Here is a 20,855-nt window from a genome sequence, read left to right as displayed (position 1 = left end):
AAGTCTGTTCTTTTTCTCCTGTGTACTTAATGAGTTTATGTGTTCATAGAGCAACCTTACCACTGTCTTAGTCAAGTAGAGGTGTCCAGGAGTATTCACCTTGCCAAATGTTTTGAAGTAGCTTTTCCTTTGCTAACAAGCTCTCTGCCTCTAGATGAAGGTGACCACATACAAATTGCATAGTGAGAGTTTCCCCTAGGTCTAACTTTTGAATCTTGTCCAGGTATTGTCTCCAAAGTACTTGTTGGTGCATGCCGAAGTCATGCCAATGAATCCTTCAGCAGCTTACAAACATGGAGGGCTGTGTGACAGCACTGAAAAATATCCTGTGCACACCTGTTGCAATAAAGCATCATTAGAAACCTCCTGGTAAAACCATTTTTATCAGACCACCTCAGGACTGGTGAGCTCCAAGCAAAATGAGGTTCCCTGTCTGAAGAGTTCAGACTTAGGTTGGATAATGAATGGAGCTGTGAAGCTAGACTTGAAGTGAAAATAGTTTCATTTGTTGCTAACCTTGCTATTTTCTGAGCAGCAAGAAAGTTTGAAAACTAGACATTTTATTTGCTTTCTTGGTGCTGTGAGAGGGGGGATAGCTCACTGCAGTAAAACTGATTTTAGAACTTCCAAATACATCACAAATCAGAAATTCTGGCTTTCAACTGATTCTACTTACAGCCAAAGAAAAATGTTGAGCACTAAAATAGCTGCAGCAGGGAATTCATTCAAAGGCAAATAAGATACCATTATATGACCCAAGAACAAAATTGTGCTCCTATTCTTGATGCAAATAAGAAACCAAGAAAAAATGGAAATTTCAAGGTAGTTCAGAGTCAAACATCATTTATATTCAATTAAATTTCAATGCTAAAATCTGAGCCAATTTGTTTTCCATCTACTGTGTGTTTTATGCCATGGTGCCATATGCTACAGTTTGGAGTACTGTCTCCTCAGTTGTTTTTTAATTGGCTTGACCTATGGGAAAGACGGCAGGAAACCAAGCTAATTATATCAATTCACCTCATGCTCTATAAAATCTGCTATAGAATGACAAGTCAGGTAAAAGAAGAAAAAAAAAAAACACTACTAGAAATACAATTACAGTTTACTGACATATTTCTACATGCTGGACCTTGCATATTTTACTATCAGATTGTGGATTTCTGATGATTTTATTGACAAAGTGGGCAGATTCAGATCTCAAACTGCAAAGTGAAACACTGAGAGAAACAAGAAAAAAAATATTCTCCATACAACTGTATTCAAAGCCATTAACAGCTCTTCTGAAATGAGCAGGCCCCCATCCAAAGTAATTAGCTCACTTCCAATTAAAACCAGATTCAGTATTTTAATGCCTTCTATTCAGTACACGAGTGTTTTTCTCCAGTTGCAGTGCTTTAAATTGAAATATCATTTTTAAACTTCTGAGGAATTGGGAGTTGATGTCAAAAAAACTGTTAAGAGCACTAGGTGATGTGAGTTAGACAGTGAAATGGATATCAGAGCTGTTAGAACGTCTTATTCAAAGCTGAAATTTTATGTCCTCTATGTCAGTAAAACAAGCAGCTTATCCCAAGTAACGTCATATCCACTTTACAGACTGATATTTGAAACGATGAACAATGGAAATCTTGTGAAATGCTGTCCCCAGTACACTTTATAGCTACTGAGGAGTGCATTAGACAAAATTGGGTATATTTTAATGACTACCTACACTAAAATGATAAAGCCTGTCTTACCTAATTTCGGCCATCTAAAAGTTTGTGGTCTATTTTAACTCCCTAATCTTTGTTAAACCAGTACATCCCACTTTCTTCACTGACACGTCTGGATGATTGACTAAATTGTTATTGATTTCAGTTAGGTGAAATGAACACCACTTTAAGTCCTAAAGGTTTAATCCTAAATACTTAACCCTTGGATTTAATTAATTAATTTATTTATTAACAAATTACAAACATATGTGGTTGCTTTTGTCACATCCCTTCCATATATTGGCTTACATATACAAAACTGCAACCTCAGTATGCATTCAAATATATGCCTATAGTTTCAAACAGTCTTTTAGAATACATTCCTGCTTGTGTCTTGGTTTTGTAGATAAGAGACTAGCCTACTAACAAACCCACTTAAACAAAATAAGCATAGAGGTTTAATGAAGCCACTGGGAAATAACTAATTAACTGTCTCCACTAAACAGTTCAACTTAAATGAAGCAAAGCACTTGGGTATCTGTTTAATTTTGACAACTTGTTTAAATAATCAAAGAAAAAGAGTCTCAGTCATATATTGAGTATGTCAATTAAAATGTTGTACAGAAATGCTATTGATCTCTTCCATGGAGTTTTGCTGAAATCCTAATCTTTTTATTTTCAAGGCATCTTAGAAATACAGTACATTACCAGGTTTCAATACTTCACAGGTTTGGATACATAGGACCCAGTCTCAAACTGAGCTGATATGCTTGTTTGACCAGTTTAATTTTAAACTTGTCAAATTTCCATCCTGACACACTGTTTGCTACAGTTAGTATGAATCTTTTTGTGGATTACAATGGCACTGTATTAGCCCAGTTCTTATTTTAAGCTGTATATTCTGGGCTTTTGGCACAGATGCTCTCTGTTTACTGGACAGGGATGATTCCTGAATATCAGTTCTAACACAGATCCACTACCATTGCACTTTTCTAGTGGAAAGAGTTGAGCAATAATTGGCAGTACCAATGAAACATAATAGACTTTTTTTTTTTTTTTTAATTTCGGCAGTAGTTTACTACAAAAGCAATTACAATAAATGGCTTATCTTAAGGAGAAAAAATAAATAAATTAAAAACAGAGAGTAAGCAAATCTATTTTGCGCAACCTATTCCTCTTACTCTTCACTCTGCTAGAAAATAAAATGGGGTACTCTGTGGAGAAAGTCTGTACTCTCTACAGACAATAGTTTGTAGGGCACTTACCTGAGACATCGTTCATCTAAAGAAAGAGTTCTGCAGTGTCCTCTGAGCACTCTCTGTAAGTAATAGGATCCAAGAAGCATTTTTGTAAGTTTTTTTAAATCTCAACCATGTGGGCTTAAATCAATGCTTATTTGCTTTCTCATAGCTCACCTAGAGTTGTAATCATCTTAAAACAAGATCACAGCAAACTCCTGATAAAGACCATTATGTTACTACAGATATGAAGCTTGTAGTGCAACAGAAAGTGAACTTCTAAAGAACAACTTGTTTCCACGTAAGAACTTTCTGCAATTCAGCATGCTCTAGTAATTCAATCACAAGCTGTTACATTATGTGTAAGAGTCCCTGGGTGAAATTGTGTAGTTTGGGTTATGCAGGAGTTCAGCCAGGATGATCATAATTGTTCCCTGCAGCCTCTAAATGTATTTAAAAACAACAACAAAAAAAAACACCACCAACAAAAAAAGCTGAAATTCGCATATGTAGGGGAAGCTGAATTGTTCCAATTGTTTCTAAATGTTGGTCTTTCATTTTGTTTTCCTCAAGAGCTGTTCTTGACCTGAGCTTTTTTCCAGAGCTGATAAGATCTGGCCAGTCACAGTGATCTTTTCCTAAAAAAAAAAAAAAAAAAAATCTGAGGGATCCCATAGTTTTTAGGATAAATGTTAGGAAATTGAGATGAAACAACAAATAAACTTGAATATGAACTAAGAATTTTTATTTTCCTTCACATAACAAAATTTCCTGAGATTCATATACAAAAGCTCTTCAAATAATCACTGAAACAGATCATAGAGGGGCCACCCATTGAAAGCAGCTGAATTGACCTGATAAAGTTTAGCATCGATGAGAATATGGAGACATTTTATTTTAATATAGAAAATGCCAGTCAAATGCAATTGTCATACTACAATATAAAAAGCAGAAAGGAAGTTCATGAAGGTTTGGAAATTGAAGTTTTCAAAATATAATAATTTGCCAAATATTAATATCTAATACAAAATTATTCTCTCCTTTTAGTTTTTTTTTTATATAAGTCACAAGCACAAGCTTCTTCAGCTACAAGCAAACAGTGAGTGCAAAACTGAACACTGTCATAATAAAATTAATACAATAAAATTTAGTTGGTGTCTCAGAAAAAAAAAAAAAGAAAAAAAAAGACATAAATACATAGCTAGTAAACTACTTCTGATGCTTCCAGCATCGTATTATGACATTCATTCATTTAGCCATAATTCTGAGACAGAAAAGTGAAGAAATGGTAAACTCATCTGGAGTTGTTTTTATGTAGGAAAGGATATGTATTTGTCAAAACAAATCAGTGTCAGAGAGTCTCTGACATCATTTGACATTTGGAAATACTCCAAACTCATCTGGACTGGTCTGGGCAACCTGTACCAACATTTAAATGATTCTTGATTTAAGTGGGGTTTGTACTAGCCCATAAGTTCCTTTCAACCTAAATTATTCTACAATTATAAACACAGACCTGGATGAATCCTAAAATCATCCTTCATGAATTTTCCCTATATTCCATACCTTTAACCTAGGCAATATGAGATTGTTTGTGTAGTCCAGGCCCCTCACTACCAGGCCTCCTCTCCTTCCCATCTTCAGAGATTCACACACACAATACCAGGAGTCGGAGACAAAAACATTTGCCTACTGTTTGTTGCTTAACCTAGTCACATCAAAACAAATTAAATGCCGTGACTAAAATGAGCAAGTGGAGTGAAGTCTTCCAATTGAGTTTACTGCATGGTGGACCAGCTTTCGTTGTTAGACAGTCCTCACCTCCTCCCTCCAGCTTCTCCCTAAGTTGGACATATTTGAAACCTTGGGATATGCAGCCAACAAACTTTTCCCATCCATGGACAACTGATGTTTCCACTAAGCAGTCATGCAAAAAGACATGACTTCAACACTAACTCTCCCAGGTGAGGCTTTGGATATAATTGACTGACTGTGTTGGGAAGGAGTCCTTCATGTAAGGCTTTCTTAGCCATAACTTCCCTTATCAGGTCTTCCAGAGAAATTAAATGGCAGAAAGTTTATACTGACATTTCTGATCAGGTTAAGGCACAAAAGAAATGCCACTTGGCTACTTGATTAAACAAGCACAAATACTCAGCATTTTTCTTTGAAAAAATATTAAACCAAAGATATAAGCTAAGTGGCTTACCCAAAGTCACAAGTGACATCAGTGGCTGAGTGAAAAAAGAATCCAGACAGCCAAAATATTAATCTGCCATTTCACACTCTCTTGGTAACATGGTTTTGCTTTGCTGGGTTAAGGATAATGAGCTACAAGTTTTCTCATCAATTTTTTTTCATGTCAAAGACACATGAAGAACAGAATAGTTCTTTGCTTCCCTCATGTTAATTCTAAATGTGAAGAAAACTGTAGTCAAATAAATGCTGGTAATTTAAATTCCTTCCTAACCTCCTAGTGTGACTTAAAAAAAAAAAAAAAAAGAAGAGACATATTTTCTTTTTCTTACTGGAGAGGCCTCCAGCCCTCTGCCTTCAAGCTGCCTTTTACAAAACAACCCTTTAATTTATAGGTGTATTGTGTTAGAGATCTCTAGCATGGTTGCAAAGAATGAAAAACATTTTTACATCAGCGGAAAATAGTGTATTCCAGGGGAAAAAACCATATGTACTAACATGAATGCATTCATGTATCTTTTGCAAATGTAGACACCACAAAGCCAAAATTAAAATAATGTTTGAAAGTAATACCTTATCCTAGTGGATAGTAGCAGCTGTTCATAGTGAAAGGAGAAAGGCAAAATATCTAGGATAAGTAGGAAGATAACGCTGTACTAAAGATCCACTATATTTGCACTGAACTACGTTTTCTGTTTCTGCTTTCATCAGTGTTGTATATAATAAAAGATGGTTGCCACTGAAATTTGATGTTCAAGCAAGTATGAGCAAACATAGAATATGATCTGGAGCATCATTTGTATTGGTGAAATTCTCAGCTAGAAGCCCACAGAACTACAAGATATTAAATAGATTTATTGCCTATCAGTTTTATACCAGAGGGAGAATATCTGCTTCTCATAGTGAAGAGATGCATTATAAAAAAAGTAACTGTGATACTAAGAAATCATCATTCAACCAAGCTAAAATAAATGATAAATATTCCCTTTGTGGCTGATTTTTATCTAGCTGCACCTGACTGCAAATGTTTTCATGGGAAGATACCACAGATCTTAAAAGGAGAGTAACTAAAGAATATTTTCCAGTATCAATTTAACCCCCTCCCTCCTCTTCCCCATTTTCCCAAGTTGTTCACCAGAACAGAGAAAAGCCCTTTATCAGTGCATCCTGAATCTACAGGGAACTGAAAAGACAAGTCATGCAAAACATAAAGATCAAATTTTCATTACCATTTTATACCTTCAGCAAAGTAAAGGTGGTCACAATCTCTGATAGAAATTCTTGCTGCTTCTGGAGTTTCACGGTCTTCAGAAATGTGGAAAGGACTAAAAGGATCCTCATGTCCTACAGAATATGAAAAATACAATTCTGTCTCATCCTTCTGCAAGTTACAGAGACTAGAGAAAAGACCCTTATACTCTCCATGTTGCGTGTACTAACATAAAACTCAAGTTCAAAAACAGAATAACTATAAAGAACATCCTCTATTAAGCAAACATTTATGGCATAGTAAAGTTATTTAATTATATCATGATAAAGCATTCAATAATTAATTTCACCCTTGTTTTGCCAGCTTCTGTAAATCAGGAATTACAGGAGATGAAACACATTAAAAGGCCTTTTAAGTCCCACTGATAAAATACTAAAGTCACAGATCAACAGTAAGTCTCATCCTCTTAACATAACACCGGTGTAAAAGGTTTATTCCTATTGAAAAGTTTTACACCTTTTTTATCAGTAAAAATAACCAAAGAGCAGCAGGATAGCAAACATTACTTTTCCTATTCTCAGCTCATTTAGTATATAGTTTTTCATTCTATATTCCATAAGATGTGGTTTGTTTTCCATGTGTGTCTTTTGGTTGTAGCTTTCTCTCTCTGCCTCATCTTTTTTAACTTTCTTTTTTGAATATGGATATTTGCCTGTTCCTAGTGGATGTTTTTGAGTGGGATGTGGAATACACTTCTCTATCAAATTCATTTGTTGATATTTAAATTAATGTTCTTTACCTTTCCTGAAATGTATTTCTTCTGAGAGCTGAAATTCATTTTGACTGTGAGCACACAAGGCTGTTGTTTATAAGGGATTGTTGGGCCCTCATGGGAGCTATCATCTGTGACAGCAAGCATTAAGCTTTGAGCAATTGTACTACAGGTTCCGATGAAAGTGTGCTCCAACTCTTACTCCAAAGTCCTCCGGGCAGGAAAATGTAGAGGCACTCAGGTCTTCATATAGCAGATAAAATACCTTGTAAATAACAAAAAGAACCTTACCTTTCTGGTAAATATGTGCAGCCAGAGATCATGTCCAAATTAAAGAACAACTCATTTCATGTGAAGAAAAATAGGGAAAGAACAACATTTGACATGGAGTGACTCCTTGCTAATATCTACACAGTCACACAGAAGCTGAAGGGCAAATCTAGTACTCCCTGTACATGGGAGAAAGACTGAAGATGAAGAGAACAGTACCTCTGTGTAAACACTAAATTCAAGCCTTTTCCTCTTTCACATCTATGTTTTGCACTGAATTGAATGTGTTCATTAATTTAATTGAGAATCTGATGTGTGTAAGTTTTTGTAAATAGAATTATTTACCCAGCCTATCTTCAAGGTCTCCTTATGTTCAGACAATGAATAAATATATAAATAAAGTTTACCAGCAAGATTAGACCCATCTTTCATTAAGGTTGTAGCTTAATTTTCCCTCTCATTTCTTCCTTCAACATTTTTTTTTTCTTTTTTCTTGGATCATACAATTCTCCAATTCTTCTGATGCATATTCAACGAATGGATTACTCTGGAAATTAATTGTTGCACGATGGGGGCAAAGGGAGTGCTGGGGCCTCAGTCTTGCAATTGATTCTGTACAGACAGCAAACCCAACTGGTTTGATGTCTGTTGTTTAGACTCAAACTAGAGACCCAAATGGACAAGAAATGGTATTGTTTGTCCTCTATATATTGAAAGAAATTGGTATCCTGGTTGACTCAATTTATCTTAACCCAAAGAAAGAATCTCAGTTTATGAGAAAAAAAAAAAGAAAATAAAAATCAAACTTTGAAGAAAGATGCTTGTTTGTATTATTAATTCTAATTCATGTTTTTCCAATTTTTGTCTTAAATACCCATCTCCACCCTCTGCAGGATTCTTACTATACACTCAGTTGTGGGATTAGATAGCTGCTTCCTCTAAATAAAGTGTTTACTGTACTTCTATTGAACATAAAACATTAAAGACTGTCTTTTTTTATTTTATTTTTTTGGGGGTAGTAGTAACTTCTTTTGGCCTCTGCTTTTTCAAAGGAAGAAGAAAAAGGCAAAGGATTGTACCATTCAGTACAATCACTGATTTCAATATTATTTTTTTTGACACAGCACAATTGATATTCTGCTTTGCATTCTTGAAAGAAAATATATCAACATTTGAAAACTTTCTACATGTCAAAGAAATTTCCTAAAAAAAATGCTATGTAGATATTTTGCTCTAGTGAAATTTGATGAACAGTGGAAACACAATGTATAGATTTCAAACAACTCCTTGGCTTACTGCTTCTTCTGCTGACTGTACTTATCAAATATATATTGTAAGATATATCTCTGAGCTTCTAAACATGAGAGATGTATCGACACTCAGTAGTAAAGAATGTGTTTTGACACATTTTCAAGTAAATACAAAATGCCAGCTCATTTTTTTCTTTTTATTTTCTTTTTTTTTTCTTTCATTTTGATCAAAAGGATATGTATTTTTAGCATAGCTTCTGTTTCCAGAAAATCACCTTTCTTTTTGGGGTGAATTTACTAAGCAGTTAGGCTGAAATATATCATATGACAGCAGCTATGTCTTATTAGTGTCTATTAGATATTGTTGATAAAATAGTACTGTGTAAAATGCTCCGTATCAGCCCAAGGCATATCAGAAATGTAACATCTTTTGGGTGGAGAGGGGTGATTTTTTTTTCTCAAAAATTGTTTCAATTAAAACAAAATGTCAGTAGTGATACTTCAGTTTTGTTTTTTTTTTCACTGTTTTTAACATTTGTATTTATTCTTTTGTGCACCCTTAGAAGCACAATAAATTGAGGCTAGCAACCTTTAAAAAGCTCTTCCTGTGTCTATTCAAATATGATTTTCTTCCCATTCCATTTTCCTTCACCACCACCACCCATAAGTCACCTCTGTTGTGTAAAAGTAACATGTTTTGTTCTTACTACGTTTTGTTCATATTGTATTAAGTCTATCTTTGTGGCAGAAATTTAAACAAATATTTTAATATTTGATGATTTAATTTTGATATTTTTCTCATGCTTTTTGAACACGTAGATTATTAGTCTTGATCAGGTTTAACCATGAGGAAGTTGGCAAGTTCTCTGCTCTGGCTTCTGAATTTACATAGAAAACACCAGGATACTTTTGTTCAAAGTTATATTTTAAAATTAAGTTGGAAAAAATCAAAATAAGTTTTACATAGAACAGGAGACCCTAGAATTGGGTTCTCAAAATCCATGATTTATTTGTTGCCACATAGCATGCAACAACATAAATAAATAGCAAACCAGACTTGGAAAACAATGTGCTCAAGACCATATCCTGCCCCTGAGGCCACCTGTTACAGAGGAGCAGTATCCATGTTTTGAAATTCCCTTGTCCTCCAAAGCAGGGTGGCCATATGCAAAACACCTGCAGGAATGGTATCTGGCCTGCACCAAGCTCCCAGGAAATCAGTGGCACAACGACAAATGTCTCAGGCCAGAGCTGTAGCAGCAACTCTGCCAACAGCAAGGAAGAGCAAATGCCAGTCCTCTGCTCTGGCACTGCACAAATTTGTACTGTAGGCCTAGGGATAAAGTCTAAGCAGTTTAATTGCCCAGTCCTTCGCTGTTTTGTGAATGGTTGAAGCTGAACTTCAGCTGCTTCTGACATCAGAACAGCCCTGCTTCCACACACACAAGCACAACTGAGATCCGCAAACCATGACTTGGTCACCTGTTTTTCATAAATTCAGTCCTGTGAGGTTTCTTAAAGAACTATTCATGGCTTGGGATGACTGTTGTTTCATTTTAAACCCAGCATAGATGGGCTAAGGATATAAGAACTCTGTGTGTCCGTGTAGAAACTGCATAGCTAAATTTCTAGAGGGGATTCCCACATCTCTTTCCTGCTAAACCATCTGCGAAGTAAAGGACATGTAACTGCTCAGCAGATCACAGTTGGAGGCATTCAGTTAAGAAAGATAGCTTAGGGTTCAAGTCCCACTTGAAAAGCTTCTTTAAATATATAGACTAGCCTGGAGCAAAGCTGCAACAATTGACCTCCTGAACGTGAGACACAAGTACAACCTTACCCTTCTCCTCTGTTCCAAAGCAACTTTAGTGCTTTTGTAAAAAGAAGCAAATTCATTTAAAAACATGACCCTGGAAAGGTCTCTTCACAGTCTGGCAGTTAAGGCATTGCTCTGCAAGATGGCTGAAGTGAGGACAAGTCACAACCACACTGTTCCTGTTGAATGGCAAGGCAAAGCTTCCTGGCAGGGCTCAGGGCCTTCCCCTCTGTCAAGGGGAATGCACCCCAATATACATCCCTAGAAACTCCCACTCTTCACCCAAGAGAATGCAAAGGCTTGTACAGGTGCACATTATGGTGCTTTCTTCATTCAATTAACTGTTTAGGAGACAATATTCATCTCTGGGCTACGCTATTCATCCCTGGACAGTGGACTCACTTGAATATCACACATCTGAAAGGTAACAGTTAACATCTGGCCCAGCAGTAGCCAAGTTCTTTTCACAGTTCATTCCCATTCTGACAATTTATAATTCTATCCATTAGAGAATCTCTTTGGGATCCTGGTCATAAATCTAGATGGGAATTACGTGATGGGGCAGGAAGGAGAATCTGTGTTCTTTAGTCATAAGTCAGGAGCATGCTACTGAAATTCTACATATTTAGGCATGTTGAAAGCTCAGTGAAATGAGTTTCTCACTACTTACTTCTCTCTATCTTCTTTCAGAAATAAGAAAACTAGAAAAAAATGAAAAACAATGATGCTCAGAGGCAGATGATTTAGCAAATGTGCATTACATGACAAAAAAAAAAAACTTTTTACAAGTGGTTTTGTTTTAAGTTTAGTTTACACTAAAAGAAAATGGTAAATCCATGTCTTTTTTTCTGCCTTCAGTAGAAAAACATCAGTTTCAAATATTGTGGACAGGTGAGCATTTCCATGCAAACTTGAGTGAAACAAAAATTCAGAAACCAAATCTCAGAGGTGAAATATTAGCATCATACTGTGGGGAAGCTATCACATGACTCAGGTCCCCTTCTGCCTGTTACCCTATTCATGTGAGCTGAACATCAAATTTTTACATTTGGGACTGAAAGAAAGCTCTTTAGTATTATGATGACATTCTAATCTAGATTTACAGTCATGGAACTAGTTTCTGGAGCATTTTCAAACAGCATAATGTCTCAACAGCACATATTTCCAGGCTGTAGTTTTAGCAAATAACAAAAATAGCTCTTAATGGATAGCATGTGCTAGACACCAGCAAGTACATTCCCTGCCAAAACACTCAGAGCCATTTAAGTATATCCAGGGAGGCCAATGAACAGCCTTTATATATAACAACATGCAAGAAAATAGAAAGAGAGAACTTTTTGCTTCCTTTCACCCAGACAGTTTCAGACACTGGGTCTTCTGCATACTGGCTGTAGGCTCATTTCTCTGGCAACTACAATGGCCTATGCATAAAACAGTGGCCTACAGGCCACTTTGTTCTTCCAGCATCTAGATTGCTTCTGCATATTTTTTTGTACTCAGTTCTCTCATACTCGAGATGGTGTACCTGACATATCAGTATGCATATTTATTAGTGCAGTTTCTCAAATTGTCAAAGCTTTCCTATCTCAAGTACTTAAAACCTGACTTGTACAGCATGCCAATGTACTTTTTTTTTTTTAAACAGTACCAGTGTTTAATTTATGTTTCTACTCCACTTTTCCTCTTTTCAACTGACAGGTTGAAGATTCTTCACCTATCTCAAGGGTGGGACCCTCAGCTGCTCAGACTCCCTGACTAGAGCTCCATCTGTTTCCCAGCTATGTGGAAGACAAGACAAGCAGCGGAGCTGGGACTCTCCAGGAGCTGAAGACACTGACTGATTAATGATCCAGAAAACAGATTTTCTGGAACAGATTGTTATCTATTCACCCACAGCGTATAATACACACTGCAATGTGTCAGAACAACCTGGTGTTAAAATGTACATTTCCTTTAAGAATACAATAATCTTTCCTTGGAATAGGTGTAAGGTTCTCTCATCCCAGCCAGCCTCCAACACAGGCTAGGGGTACCCAGTTGATCTGTTTATACCGGTTACCTACATCTCCATGTAAAATAATTCCTCTGGATGTCAGTCTTATTTTCTGACATTTAGCCCCATTAATCAGTACAGAATGCCCAACTTAATATTGCATGTAATTACGGGTATTCGATATGGAAAGACTATAGAAGACCAGCTGTAAAGCTGTAAAAGAAAAAGCATTTCTACAAGAGCTCTTCCATTGTTTTACATATACTTTCCAAATGTTTCAGTTTTTAAATGCTCTTCTGTTTCCTCTTAGATGTCTTTTGATTTAACTGCGTATTTTCTGATAGGTTAGTATCACATGGGTAATTTGTATCATCTATGACAAACTAAAAATACAGAAAGAATCCCATATTTATCACACACAATAATTTCATTCTTATTATGTGCTTATCAAATGACTCTTTGACTATTCAATATTTAGCAAACAATACATTGTTTTGCTTTATTCAAGTCCTAAGCAACAAGCATTCTTTGTGATCACTTTTCACCCCTTCCTTACTCTGTCCTAATCATCACTCCTAGAACAGATTGAAGTTTCCTCATGACTGTCATCTCCATATTGTTATTTCCATAGACAAAAGAATAATACAGGAAAATTCTAGGGGTATGTTAAAATAATAGAATAGGTCCGAATACATCACAGAGTGCATTATATGTCTGTTCAGGTTCTGCTGAAAGTTTTGCCATAAATATTCCATGGGCTTCACTGAAGTGTTTAGGAAAGGCAGTGAGACAAAAAGTCACTGGGCATGACCAGTGAATAATGGAACTACAGAAGAGAGTAAGAGGCTTTTGTAGCTAAGTCAGCGATTCTCCTATAGTAGGAAGCTTTTGTAGTTAAATTAGTAATTCTTCTAGGGTAAAAGAGAAAGATATGCATGCTCTATTCTCCACATCTTTTAGGGAAGTCCACTGTTTAAAATAGACAGGGAAATTCAAAAAGTGGTACTTGGCCCTAATATTTTTTTTTTCCTAGCCTGCCAGAGTGTGTTTGAATACATTTGGGATTATACTAACAGCAATAATAGCATAAGGAAAAAAAAACCTTTATGAGGCTGTAACTGAACCAATAATTTCTCTTTTATCGATGTCGCCTGCAGCTGCACTGTTCTAGCACAAGACAACGTGAACAGGGGCTGTTCCTCCCTCAGCTGCTTTTCTACATCCTTAAAAATTACTTTTTTTCCTCACTCCTAACTGCAAAGTTAATTGTTTTCACTGTGGTTTGAGGTAAATAGTTTTAAACTTGGCATTTTATACATACATAGACTATAAAGATTATTGTGCTTTCAGAGTGGTTTGAAAAATAAATTTTTTTTAAAAAAAAAGGGTCATAAAAGATAAAATTTATGTGGCTTTAAAACACACCATGTCCTGTGAGCTGCAGTAAATAGCCTTAATTATTAAGTGACAATCTCAAACATACACGTAAGTAATCTCTGTTATTTCTTAACCACCTGAGTTAAGGTAGGGGAATTTGGGATGTACATTGCTCTCTTTCATTCTAGAAAACAGATGCAGTTATCCTAACTGCACATATTAAGATTCCAATGCCACAGAGTTTAATTTCAAATAAATAGCCTCATCTGTTTTTGTTATCTATCTATTCTTCAATAAAGGGGAGTGAGGAAGGGAAATGTCATGCACAAACCCTTGATCAGGCTAAAACAGTGGGTATCTAAAATTGGTAAGTGCATCGTTAAGTTTTCAAAAAGCAGAAGTAAAAATGAATTTCACGCTTAGCCTATTTATAGCCATGTGCAACTGGCATAGTTTTCATATCACAATAATTATTTCATTGCTAATATAATACAGTATAAATCTTTCAATTTATGTTAATACAGATAGTCCTGTATTGTTATCCTTCCCTGTTCTCCTGTCTTGCAAAGAAGGCATGAAGATTTCAGTGCTTTCTGCAGTGCAGTTGGTGACTCTCTTACAGAGTTACAATCGCACTCACACATCTCATTCTGCTCTACAAAGCACAGTGAATATTAAACTATGATGATGTAATAGAGTCATCCTGACTACACAGTCCCTGAATTTTGTTTCTTTCCAGATGCTTAGTTCAAGTTTGCATATTTCTTCATCATCAAAATCTTTGAAGTGCATGGATATATTTCTATTTATTTTCTTGCTCCCATGCAAATCTATAGGAGAGAGTGAAGCAGTTCCATGGAGCTAGAAGGAAAAAAGCAGATTGTGTACAGTATCTAGGGTTGGGGATTTAAGTGATGAAGTAGCACCTCTGTAGCACCTTCTTCCATCTTTCCAGTGATATCAAGCCCTTTCATATATTGCTCTGGGGCTGATTATCATCTGTTAGCCCTGGGCTTCACCAGCTTTACGTGGTTTAGGCAAAAATGGTTTGTTTTCTTCTTATTATTTAGTTTTGTCACTCCGAATTGTTGCTACTTGAATGTTTCTTTCCTAACTACCTTTCACAATAGCAAAGTGCAGAAGGAAAACAAAATGAAACAACATAAACCAATACACACACACAAACAAAAAGAAAATACATACATATATATATATATATATATATATATATAAAATCTCTGAAAAACAAATCATGGATTCCACAGAGGTATGGACAATTCTGTAAGGATGCAGGAAAATAATGCAAAGTATCATGCAAAAAACTCCAGGAATCATGGGACTTTCAGGGAAAAATCAGGAACTGGGCTATAGATACACAAATTCACTCTATAGATACATAAATTCTTTTTAAAGATGCCTGCTTTTCTAGGAGTTTTGATCACAGGGGAATCAATTACATCGCCTTGGAAGAGTGGGCCCAGGGCCTATCACTTTACCCTATTAAACAGGGAGAGTCCAGGGCACCTGTCTTGATAGTTTACGTGTTAGCATTACTGTAGCCTTTCAAAGAAAGCCACAGATTTCAGCAGTGTAGTGACAAGATGAAGCTGGTGTCACTACATCTGTGATACCTACCTCAGCCTGTGAGAGCTCCCAATGGTTTCATCTCCGTTCCCTGAGTGCACTCTCTCAAGTGTTACAGCCAAATAGTAGCATAATTTAGCCCAAACAAAATAAAATTATCAGCTTTCCTGAGTGTCATCAACAGCATAATACAGAATTTAATTTGCTGAAGTAAATGTTAGAGGGTGTTTGTTCTGTTTCTCTCCAGAATTGCATCGCAGACTAGGATATCATTGATTTGCAGCTCTAACCACAAACAAAATCTGTTAAGATCAGAGTTGCCATAATATTATTGGTTTCAGTTATGGGAAGTTGGCAAGGGATTTACTTTTCTGCAAAAGGACACTAATTATCTCATTATCTAGAGTTTTAAAACCATTTTCAAATGTGATGCTAAATAATTACATATGTCAACAGTCATACAGCAGATAACACAAGAATTAAAAATGTCTATCTGCTTTCAGTGCGTTCTCCTCAGCGCAAAAGAGCTGTGTAATACTCGGCTCATAATTTGATAACCCCAACCCAGAGGAAAGGGAGGAAACAGGAGGTTTATGTCAGCATTAGAAATATTTTTTTCTCACCCATTATGTTATTAGTATAGATTCAAAGGCACAGAGATGATAATTCTGGCCTGGAAAAAATGAAATTCTTCTCTAAGGACCCTTTTAAAACTGATTTGCTCAATCAGAGCTCTCTCCTGCTACCTGATCGTGGCTATGGTGTTTTAGAGTGTCTAATCAAGACATGATTAGAGATGATGACATTAAGAAGGTTCAGGTTTAGTGCCATCATGGTGGCCAATCAATAAAGCAATTGTCCAACCCGGTACCCCAGTACTCAAGGGATCTGTGTACAAATCTCATTATTTACTAACCCTTCATGTCCTGCAATGAAAATAAAACTGATATGCTCTTACAGTGTACAAATGCTCACTATAAGAATATAGTGTCTGGCATAAGCATTAATGCCTCACAGAACATTCTTTCAGTCTTATTTTGGCTTTATTGTGATTACAAGTGTATTCACACATCTGGTCATTTTTCATTTTCTCTATGCTTCACATGTTCCAAACCTGAAATAGAGCCTGGCTGTAGTTCTGTGAATATGAAGATATCAGTAAAATATGCTTTTGCAATACTTAGAGCCTTTTGAGACTAGTTTTGGAAAGGTAGCCTGATCAGGTAGTTTCAAAGTTAATTAAAAATACAAATTAGAAAAATCTTCAAGCAAACAAAGGGCTTATTATGAAATAGGAACAGGCTCCCTGTCTTACAGCAGTAGACTAGATAAACGTCTTGTGAGTCAAAGCAAATAAAGACATCTTTTTTTAATGTTTTGGCTGAACAATCATTAGACTCAGCATCTCTTCAGGGCTGCTAATGGCTCTCCTAATTTTTGACTAGGCATTGGATGTTCTATTTTAACTACAGAGGAGCAGAACACAAGAATTCTTTCAAAGTTCTTTAAGGCAGAAGGAGCTAATAACAATTCACACTGATTAAATAACGAAGATTCTGAGTTATCCAGCTTTATTTACTGTGCTGTGCCGTTCATTTTTGTTTCAGAACAGAGCACAGCATTTTTATAATTTCCTTCAGGATTAATCTATAAACAGGTAGTTTTCCATTTACATCTGTTGGTGGCTATATTCCGGTCATAGTCACTCTGTTGTCACTCCATAGATTTCTCCATAGATTTCTGTGCTTTGGCCAGGGTAACTGAAATCTGGACCTGGTAGACCACTCTATTTCAGAAGTCACCAGGACAGAATGGGATTGTGTGGTGTTAGCATCAGAACACTTTGAACAGAAGCACTCTCAACACAATCGTTTAATCATTTCCTATTTAATAAGAGATACATTTGCCTGTTATCTTTGTCCTCTTATCTGTTTACATGGCAAGGTTTTGGCAGCAGGGGGCTGCAGTGGTGGCCTCTGTGAGAAGAGCCCAGCAGCTGCCCTTTGTCAGTTAAGGGCCTGTTTCAGACTGCTCCAAAAGGAGCCACTGGCTGGAGCTAAGCAAGTGAGCAACACTGGTTGAGCCTCTGTGAGAGCAGATTTCAGAAAGCAGAAAACTGCTGCACAACAGCAGCTGGGAGAGAAGAGTGAGAACCAGCCCTGCAGCCCCCCAGGTCAGTGCAGCAGGAGGGCAGGAGGTGCTCCAGGCAGGCAGCAGCAGTTCCCCTGCGGCCTGTGGAGAGGCCCCTGGTGGAGCAGGCTGTCCCCCTGCAGCCCATGGGTCCCACATGGAGCAGATCTCCACGCTGCAGCCCGTGGATCTTGGCTGCCCAGCTGAGTAAAACCTCCACAACAAGACAAGGCTTGTTCCCTTGGTCTATGTTTGTTGTTTGAATTTGGATCATCGGAGCAAATCAGGTACTTATTTATACATGTTGCCAAAGGGCACTTTGTTTTTTTCCCCCATGAGGAGCCAGACTTAATTATTGATTGGGTTTGGTAAGTAAGCATTATGTAACATACATGTGAAAACTAAGAAGCTTCAATGTGAAACTAGAAGTTAGAGTTGAAATTTAAAGCTACCAGATTTAAGATTCTTTAAAGATTTCAATTTCCTATATACAACAGTTTGCAAGAGTGCCTTTTAAAACTAGCTTTCCTTAACACCTTAAGACATAGTGAAATCTCCTTTGTTTATTATTTTCATGGTGTTCAGACTCCTCTCTGATACTGTGTGAAGGATTTGCTTCTGGGAAAAAAAAAAAAAAAAGAAAAGAAAAGAAAAGAAAACTCCAAAAGTAAATAAATCAACCAACTGTGACTAGGGGTAGCTTACAGGAGCAAGCCAGCAAGCCAGCAGTACTTAAGTTCTGCACTACAAACAGGGTGTGTATAACAACAGAAATGAAAATGCAACTGAGAGGGTGAAAAAGAAATAAAGATATGATTTTGAAATAAAAGGTAAATGGAAAGAAAGTTACATTTAAAATGAAACACTTAAAGCAGGCTAAAATTTTGAAATATATTCCATTAAAAATAACAAAGAACTTGGGCAGCAAAAGTAGAATTTGACTACTATGAAGTTCCAGTAGAAAAAGAACAGAAGGAAAAGGCATGAAATAAACAGTGCTTTAGAACTAGAAATAAATAAGTAGAAGCAGAATAAAAGGGATAAACTGCATTGTAAAACCTATGATACTCAATTTGTTGTAAAATAACGCAATACAACAATAAAGCTATACACACAAAAAAAAATTAAAGTTATCTGTATTTGAGACAAGGATTCAGGCCTCAGGTGTTTGGAGGAATGGCTGCAACAAGATTTTAAAGGGTTTTCAAACCACTAATAGTTTTATTTCTTTGCTTTACTTATTTTTACACTAGCAATTGCAAAGTGATAGACTACACGATAAGCACAAAGTGATAATAGAATTTGATAAGACAGAACATGTTCAGTGCTGTACAATTCATGCCAGATGATAAAACTAGCACAAGTTACAAATAAATAAAAGATATCATTCATTCAGGTCCAAAGCTGACCTCCCAGAATTCACAGGATGAATGTCAGATGAAGGGAAAAAGAAAAATCTTTGCCCCACAGCACAATTTGACAAGAAACCTCATGCTTAACCAATTACCTGTCCTCTTCCACATTTATTACTGGGTCATATTTTGGCCTAACTCCAAGTCTACTCCAGATCTCGGATCTCAGCATAAGGCTTCACCCTCTCACTCAAAAGATGTATTTCTCCACTCTTCCACCATGGCTTGACTCCTCTTTTTATAGCATGGAAGCAGTACTAGTCAGGCTCCGGTCCAAGACTTATTCCAGACCACATCTTAACCCTCAAGGAATGGAGAGAGGAGAAGCAAGAGGAACAGCAAAACCATCAGAAATATAATCATTCACTCCTGCAACTCAACAAAATTACCCAAGCCCTCGGCCTTGATTTCTAATAACAGAGGGAATTTCATTGCGAAAGTGGAATTTTTATGACACACGTTCCTGCCAACAAATAAATATTCCAGGACCATTGGTTAACATCAGAGAGACCATCATCTGGTACAGCTTTGTCATCTCTAGTCCAAGCAGGCTTCAAACTAGCAGCTAAAAGAAAATCTTTCTTATCCTGTGTTGGTTGCTTATTTCCCTACAGGCAGGATACAATTTGCCAATCTTTCTGTAAAATATTCAAAGGCAGAACAAGAGAGAGTATTACTAGTAAGTGGCCAAGGCACTAACTTTACACTTACTAATGTCTCTGATCTCCTCTTCCTCTGTTCCTGATTAGAATTAGTGTGTAGGCTCCTGGCTGGAAGCAGTCACCTTCCCACCCAATTGGGTGTGTTGCAGTAGCTGCTGCAGGTGCAGACCCTCCATTAAAGTCAGAGGTTCCTCCAGCCCCAGAGGCATGCTGCAGCTGTGCCTCCTCCTGTCAGCCTGGCTGCTGCAGTGTGAGTTTAAGCCCAGCTCTGGTGACTGCTCTGCTTATACAGCTCTTCAGTAAAGAGTAAGGGCCTGACTCCCCATCGCCTTGGGCTGTGTGCTGTCATTTACCTCTATGCAAAGTGGGTATAACATACTGCTCTAGCAGTACTTTAGACAGATGAAAACTACTAAGATCAAGCTAACAGCATGAGATGGTTTCCTCTGAGCAAGAGACTTCAATAAGATGCTTTCATTTAAGTGCAAAATTCTCTGCTTTTCCTGTAATGTAGATTTAGCCGAGACCGATTCTTTCACAGGCAAGCTTCTGAGTTGTTTTTGTTAGCTTTCTTGTTTTCCCCATTTCTCAGCAAACACAATCAAGGCTGCCACTGTAAAGGCGTCTTACCAGGCTTACGTGATCCACACAGCAGGCTACAACAATGCCTACAAAAGATCTGACATAAAAGCAAACTGATCCAGAGGAAAGGGATAGTAATCAAAGATAAAATTGTTAATGAAAGGGGGAAAAAATCTTTAAATAGCTAGCCAAGTAAAAAAATTCTGGTGAAAGATGATTGAATTGTTAGCTTTAATTACAGAGAAACAAGTGGAAACAAGACTCCTGTGTCCCAAAGCTGAAAGTGGCACTCTCCTCACTACCTTGAACATTGTAAGAAAATGACCCATTGATGAAGGTGGCAGGATGGATTCAGCAAAAATGTTGCAAGAAAAGGAGGCAGGACCACTAAAGTACTAAAAAGGAATGATGCAATGCAGTATACTTTTAAGACCTGTAGCCTTTAATGGCCCAAGAGAGAGACACACACCTAATCCCTTCTGGGTTTGTTTCTTTTTTCTGTGGCTGCTAGCTCTCCAGCTTGGTTCATTTCCATTCTCTGTAAGTTCACACAGTATGTCCTTGCTACTAATTTTATAACTTAGTTTTTATCATCAGATGTAACATCCTGTAGAAGGAGAATATTTCCCCTTATACAGCTTAGAAGTATCCAGCTTAGACTATACAGCT

The 20,855-nt window shown here is 36.9% G+C and overlaps 1 long non-coding RNA gene across 3 annotated transcripts; it reads right to left on the bottom strand.

Annotated features, from left to right (window-relative positions):
- Positions 1-837: 837 nt before the first annotated feature.
- On the bottom strand, positions 838-19,819 carry LOC308192573. Of its 3 annotated transcripts, XR_013948902.1 has the most exons (5): positions 19,654-19,819; positions 6,358-6,472; positions 3,519-3,570; positions 2,960-3,012; positions 838-975 (listed from the first exon to the last, which is right to left on the bottom strand). It is a non-coding gene; the product is annotated as an uncharacterized lncRNA (long non-coding RNA). The 3 variants fall into 3 exon arrangements; XR_013948901.1 differs by having other exon boundaries at positions 2,960-3,570; XR_013948903.1 differs by lacking the exon at positions 838-975 and having other exon boundaries at positions 1,940-3,570; positions 19,654-19,817.
- Positions 19,820-20,855: the final 1,036 nt, after the last annotated feature.

This window comes from Anser brachyrhynchus (assembly GCF_964034855.1).
Source record: "Anser brachyrhynchus genome assembly, chromosome: 3".
In the NCBI taxonomy this organism is placed as follows: Eukaryota; Metazoa; Chordata; class Aves; order Anseriformes; family Anatidae; genus Anser; species Anser brachyrhynchus.
The sequence above is the reverse complement of the archived record's forward strand: the minus strand, read 5'-3'. Positions and strand labels throughout refer to the sequence as shown.